Genomic DNA, 6,530 nt, shown 5'->3' on the forward strand with positions numbered 1-6,530 from the left:
TTGAAAAGAACTGGAAACATAATAATTAATCATTTTCCCCTAATAATTCATTATTTATTCATTATCCATGAAGTTTATGTCGGTTTATTTAATACAAATAAAATTTACATTTTTTTTATTGTTTATCAAATTTAAATTATACATTTAAAGTCAATATTTATATTTCCGCAATTTTGTTTCGAAAACAGTAGAGTAAAAGTAACGTCGATAGAACGAAATAGAACTATAAATTACAAGTTTTTGTTTTTGACGCTATTCAACGCAACAATTACAGTTTTAAAAAACCAAAGATATATATATATATATATATATATATATATATATATATATATATATATATATATATATATATATATATATATATATATATTCAGTCATTTCGAATTCTGCGAAAAATTATTCTGATGCGGCTGGAATTTCAAAATTAATTTCTATTGGTATAGATCGGGCAAGAGTGACGATCTAGGCTAATTTTACAATGAGAGCCGCTGCATCTTCAAAAACCTCATGAGACAAAATTCTTAGACGTGAACCTGAAATCAAACGCTTCGCCTCGTCAACATTTGTTCCCTGTAATCGAACAACAATAGGAACACGTAAATTGAGTTCTTTGGCTGCAGCAATAATACCTTCAACAATTATATCACATCTCATAATTCCTCCAAATATATTAACCAAAATAGCATCTACCTTTGGATCTGATGTTATGATTTTAAATGCCTCCTTTACTTGAGGTGCTGTGGCAAATCCTCCGACGTCCAGAAAGTTTGCAGGATCTCCACCGTGCTACTTGATAATGCCCATGGTAGTCATTGCCAGTCCAGCTCCGTTTACTAAGCAGCCGATTTGTCCATCCAAAGCAATGTAGTTAAGATCAGACTTCGCAGCTGCTACTTCCTTTTCGTCCTCTTGGCTCCAGTCTCTCAGGGCAAAGAACTCATTTTGCCGAATTCAGCGTTGTCATCGAATCGGAATTTTGCGTTTCAGCAAAAATAGTTTCCTGACGTGTCTTCGACATAAGGATTAACTTCTACCAGCAGCGCGTCTTTCTCAAGAAAGAGATTGTAGTTTCAGCAGGATGTCCGCTGTCTGAGTCTTTTTTCTCTTTTAAGCCCATTTTCTCAGCGATGTTTTTCTCCATCTTTCTTTGAAAATCCTTTCATAATGTCAATAGGCATGGTAATAATTGCATCTGGATTTTCCGCTGCGACTTCTTCGATCTCTACTCCTCCCTGTGACGAAGCAATCAACACTGGGCCTCCGAAAGATCGCTCCATCATTATAGCCATGTAGTATTCTTTCCTCTGGAATTTGCGTTCTGTAACCATCACAAGATTACATATTCGTCCTTTCTCTCCTGCTTGTCTGGTAACCAAATATTGTCCTATCATCTTGCTAGCAATATCCTTCGCTTCTTCTGGGGTATAAACCATCCTGACACCACCTTTAAGACCATTTTTGAAGGAACCCTTCCCTCGTCCTCCGGCTAACACTTGAACCTTTAACACGATATCTTTCAAGGCCTTGGCATGTTTCGCCGCCTCATCAGGTGTTTTGGCCAACCCGAATGGAGGCGGAGGACATCGTGTCGCCATCTGTGGCGATTGTAAAGACATGTTAGGTACGTTCTTATTTTTTTTTAAAAAAATAAGCATTCCAAGGTAGGACTTCAACTGTTTTGCATCCATAGGAGTCTGGCATTTCAAAATTGCTTCTTCGTGCTTCTGTAGTGGACGTATTCCTTCAGCAGAGATTGTGTAACCCGGATACTCAATTGTCGATTGCAAAAATTGGCATTTGCCAAACCTCACTTTAACATTATATGATTGTAATCATTCTAAAACGTAAGTAGTGCGTTGCAAACAATCCTCTTTTTCTTTACCAGCTATCAAAATTTCACCTAGGAAAGCGAAAACAAATGGCACATTCTGCAGTACCTGATCTATAACCTTCTGAAATATATATGGACTGCACGTTAGCCCAAATGGTAATCGTTGAGGCTGATAAAGTCCCCATGGCGTGGTTACCGTTAGAAAAGGTTGGGATCGCTCATCAACTAAAATTTGTTGATACGCCATTCTTAGATCCAGAACAGTAAAGACTGCCATGCCTTGTAATTGATTAAAAATGTCTTCTGGTGTAGGAAGTGGATATACCATCTTTTCAAGAACCTTGTTTAGTGCCACTTTATAATCCACGCACAAGCGTAATTCACCGTTTTTCTTCCGCATGATAACCATAGGTGTAGCCCAATCAGAACAAGATACCGGTCTCCGTATCTTCTGTGGTACTAATTTATTCACATCACGTTTGACTTGATCGACTATACTATATGGTATTTGATAAAGCTTCCTAAAAATTGGAATAGCGTCCGCTCTGACAGGAATGTGACAAGCATATCCTGTTATAAGCTTCTTAACTTCCTCGGAAAATACTTTCGGACATTTTTGTTTCAAAACTTTGCTTATATTTTCTTTAACACTATTTATAATTCGACATTCTAACAATTCATTACGTTGAAATAATTGTCTCCATGCTGGAAACAAAACATCTATCCAGGGACGCCCTAGTATAGCATGCGATAATTTATTGTCTACTAGTACCATATTCAACCATCCAGCAAATAGTTTGAACTCAACCCAAACCTTTATTTCACCCAGCATTTTTTTTAAAGGCGTACCTTCCGCTGCTCGTAACACAGTGCTTGTGTTGTCAATAGAACAAATATAGAATTATTGTTCATATAATTTAATTGGCAGGACTGTAGCTGCTGTTCCTGTATCCAGTTCAAAAGGAATGTATACCTTGTTTAGTATTACATAACAACTTGAGCCAGCATATTTCATTTCTCAGTACTGACTGTGGAGACACAAATTCAGTTAAATTAAATAACTGATCATTATTACTGCGTGGTCTTACTAAAACTCGTCGCCAGTTGTAACAACTTCGCATACACCTTATCATGGATATGCTCCGTAACCATATCATAACACAATCAAGTATAAGTATCAATATCTCCATATTTTCAAGGTTAATAATAATCCACATTACCCAACACAACAGCCAGCAAATTCTACCTAGAATAACTGTTGCGGACATTCTTTGATTCATAATTGTTACTACTTAACCCTTAACAGGAAATATGTGTCTGTCAGACACGTATTGTTTTTCTTTGTATTACATTGGCAACACTGATTCACTCAATGTATCAGGTTTCTCAGTACCTTCGTATTATTTAGTTGTACGTGTGTTGCAGTAGTTCATTGTTGGCGTTAATGTCTGAGTGAACATTTATAGATGATTTTAGAAAACCTACGGTGTCTGAGAGGCACACATTTCAGTTATCGCCTATATTTTTGCGTGTGTATTGGACACACATTTCCTAAAGAGAGAGTTTTTCTTTCAAAAGGTTTTGTGGCTGAATTTATTTATCATGTAATAGAAGCTATAGAACTCTTTAAACATACTATTTTTTGTATGATATTTTATGTATTTGCAAAATATGGACCAAGTACTTCGAGAAACAAATGTAAGAAAGAAACTGTAAATACAGCAGATCCTTATTCCACGGCAAAAAAAAAAAAAAAAAAAAAAAATCCAAAAATGCTGAAAGTGTAGGAGGAATTTATGTTACTGTCTTCAGTAGATTCTGCTTAAGACCCCTCATTTTTTCGTGAAAGTCAAGAGTTACCTACTGACAGTGAGGCCGATACTAACTCTGATACAGTGCAAGGTGGGAGGTCAAGTAATAACAGAAGTGTCAATGTGAGCAGCCCTACTCAAGTTTCATGTGATAATGAAAGCCTTAGATACAGAGGTAAAAAGAGGTTTGTTTGGAATTCAAATGAACCGCTAAGAAACCGAAGGGTTCTTCATCAAAAATGGTAAGAGGGATGCCTGGTATAGCCACCCATGTAAGAAATCTGGCGAAAAAATCCTAGCAAAGTTGATATTTGGTCTACCTTATGTGATGATATAATTCAAGAGATTTCAACATGAAGTTGGAAAAATATCGAAACAAATATGAAGTAGAATAATGTCAAACTACAGATCTACTGACCTATCTGAAATTAAAGCCCTTATTGCTCTCCTAATGTTCTGTTCCATTTGTAAATCAGGATACGAAGACATGCATTTCGCATTTTCAAGACACTTTCGGACGACCTCCATTTAGAGCTACCATGTCCGTCAAACGCTTAAAAGCTCTTTTGGACGAATAGCACGTTTGGACACGATAGCTACATGTGGACAAATAGCGTATTTGCATGGTAGTAATGTGTAGAATTATACCAACTTAAAATTTGTCACCTTTTAAATTTATGTACTATTTTTATTTATATATTGAAATATTTTCTGAATTTATATGCCAATAGAACCGAATTAATGTATGCAATTCCTGTTTACCATATTTTACTCGAAGTACAAAATATAAAGTTTCATTAATCTACTTTACACATATTTTTTAAAAAGATATTGTTTTATACATGTCCGTGTCCCACAGATACACATTTCCTGTAAGCGAAAAAAAAAAAACGTTTCCTGTTGAGGGTTAAATTAGGTTACGTACGTTCCGAAAAGATACTATTTCAGATTAGACTTCTGAAATTATTATAATATCATTAACTCATACAACCAGTTGCATACGCCTTCATACGTATCACTATTACCATTTAGAATCAACAGTATTTCCATACTTATTTATTCCATACTCTTTACATATATTTCCTTGCATCAACTTACAACTGTAACTCTATCATTCTTTTTGACACTTGAGATACTCAATTCTTCCACCAAACATTCAATTTACTGTATCATCTTATATCACAACTTCGTAACAAACATTGTTCAGTTAAAATCAATAATTATTCATTTGTCTTTTTAACAAATAAATTCAGTGGCACTCTAAACAAGGACTTTCTTGCCATTATAATTTTCGATCCTTTTATTGTTCATTTCTTGCACCTACAACATTTTCCCCGCTTTTTTTCTTTTCTTCTTCTTCTTCTTCATCTTCTCTTTTGGTTTTTGTTCATCGCTTGCTACCAGTCTATCCGCTTGTAACTTAAATCTGTCAATCATCCTTCCATCATCTCCCTTTTCTTCTTTGTCATCTTCAGTTTCCTTTTCGTCTCCATTTTCCTGCATCGACTCGGTTCGTTCCCTGTTCAATCCTCTTCTCACCACTTTGTTATACTTGTCATCCCATTTACCTTCTGTGGTCGAATTTTTCTTAGTTTCTTCTTGTTTATTATAATCCATTTCTTCTAGTACATTTACCTCCCCTAACTTCATAAAACACTCATCTTTTCCTTCTGATTTCCTTGTCCTCATATCACAGGTCCTCTCAGCACGTACATCTTCGTTTTCAATATCGTTTTCATCTGTTTCTGTTTTTAGACGGTTTGCGTATATATGCTTGCATTGGTTATGATTAAAATTCGTATCACTGTTCCATCGCCTTTCACTTCAGTCTTCATCTTTTCGTAGCTGTACTCGTTCCGAGTTGTACTCATAGTGTTGTGAGTGTTCGTTCATTTTATGTTGCTTGCAATGCCCTTGTCTAGATCCTCATATATTTCCTCTGATCCTCTGCTCACTATTTGAATTTCTCTACTTTCATCGATACTTAATCTCGGTTCTGTCTTGACCTCATAATAAGAATTCAGCCTGTAATCATCCATTGAAGTAAGGTTTTGTTCTTGTTCTTCTTCATCATTGGATACCAAGCCATCTAACGCTTGTTGGAAATCTTCCATAATAATAGTGCACTTATCTTCCTTCTGCAGAAATTGTTCCTCTGGCATCTGATTAAGTCTTCGTTTGTTAACGTTCCTCTTTCTTTTAGGACAACACCTGGCGAAATGGTGGTATTCATTACAATTCCTACATTGTACATCTCTTGCTGGACATTGGTACGTTACATGTTGTCTTCCACAAGCTACGCATCCATAGTTCTGCTTTATGGACTTTCCGGCAAAATTGGTGTTATATTGAACAGTACGATTTGTTGTTGAGCACTTTGGTTCTAATCTGGAATCCGGAAGCTAATTGGTTGTTCTTTTTAGTTGCCCTAACCTCGTATCAGTACTATAAAATACTGTAACTTCTTTTTCTAATAATTCTATTTGATTGGCAATCTCTATAGCCGTGTTCATGGTTAATTCTTTGGTAGAAAACATCTTCTTCCGAGCGACCTCGCTTGCTATTCCGGAAACTATCTGGTCTTTCAGGGCATCTTCTCTGAATGTTGTAGTGGATGGAAAGTGTTTCCATATTTTGTTAGCAGCCGTTTTAAAAATGTAGAAGAAAAGTTTGTAAATTAATTTCTCTGTGAGCTTGTTGGCGTTTATTATTCGGTGAATAAATATTGAATTATTAGAGTAAATTGATTAATTATTATGTTTCCAGTTCTTTTCAACTAACTATACTGGAGGGTTATGTCCAAAGTATTCTCGGTGTATTCCTGGTTATATGGCTTTTTATCATAGCAGAATGTATTACTATCATAAGGAATTATATGAAAACATCTC

At 35.6% G+C, this 6,530-nt stretch overlaps 1 pseudogene; it reads right to left on the bottom strand.

Moving 5' to 3' along the window:
- Window positions 1-396: 396 nt before the first annotated feature.
- Window positions 397-1,616, bottom strand: LOC145687579 (succinate--CoA ligase [ADP-forming] subunit beta, mitochondrial pseudogene; annotated as a pseudogene).
- Window positions 1,617-6,530: the final 4,914 nt, after the last annotated feature.

The sequence above is a fragment of the Thermobia domestica genome, chromosome 6 (assembly GCF_964235325.1).
Source record: "Thermobia domestica chromosome 6, izTheDome1.hap1.1, whole genome shotgun sequence".
Classification (NCBI taxonomy): Eukaryota; Metazoa; Arthropoda; class Insecta; order Zygentoma; family Lepismatidae; genus Thermobia; species Thermobia domestica.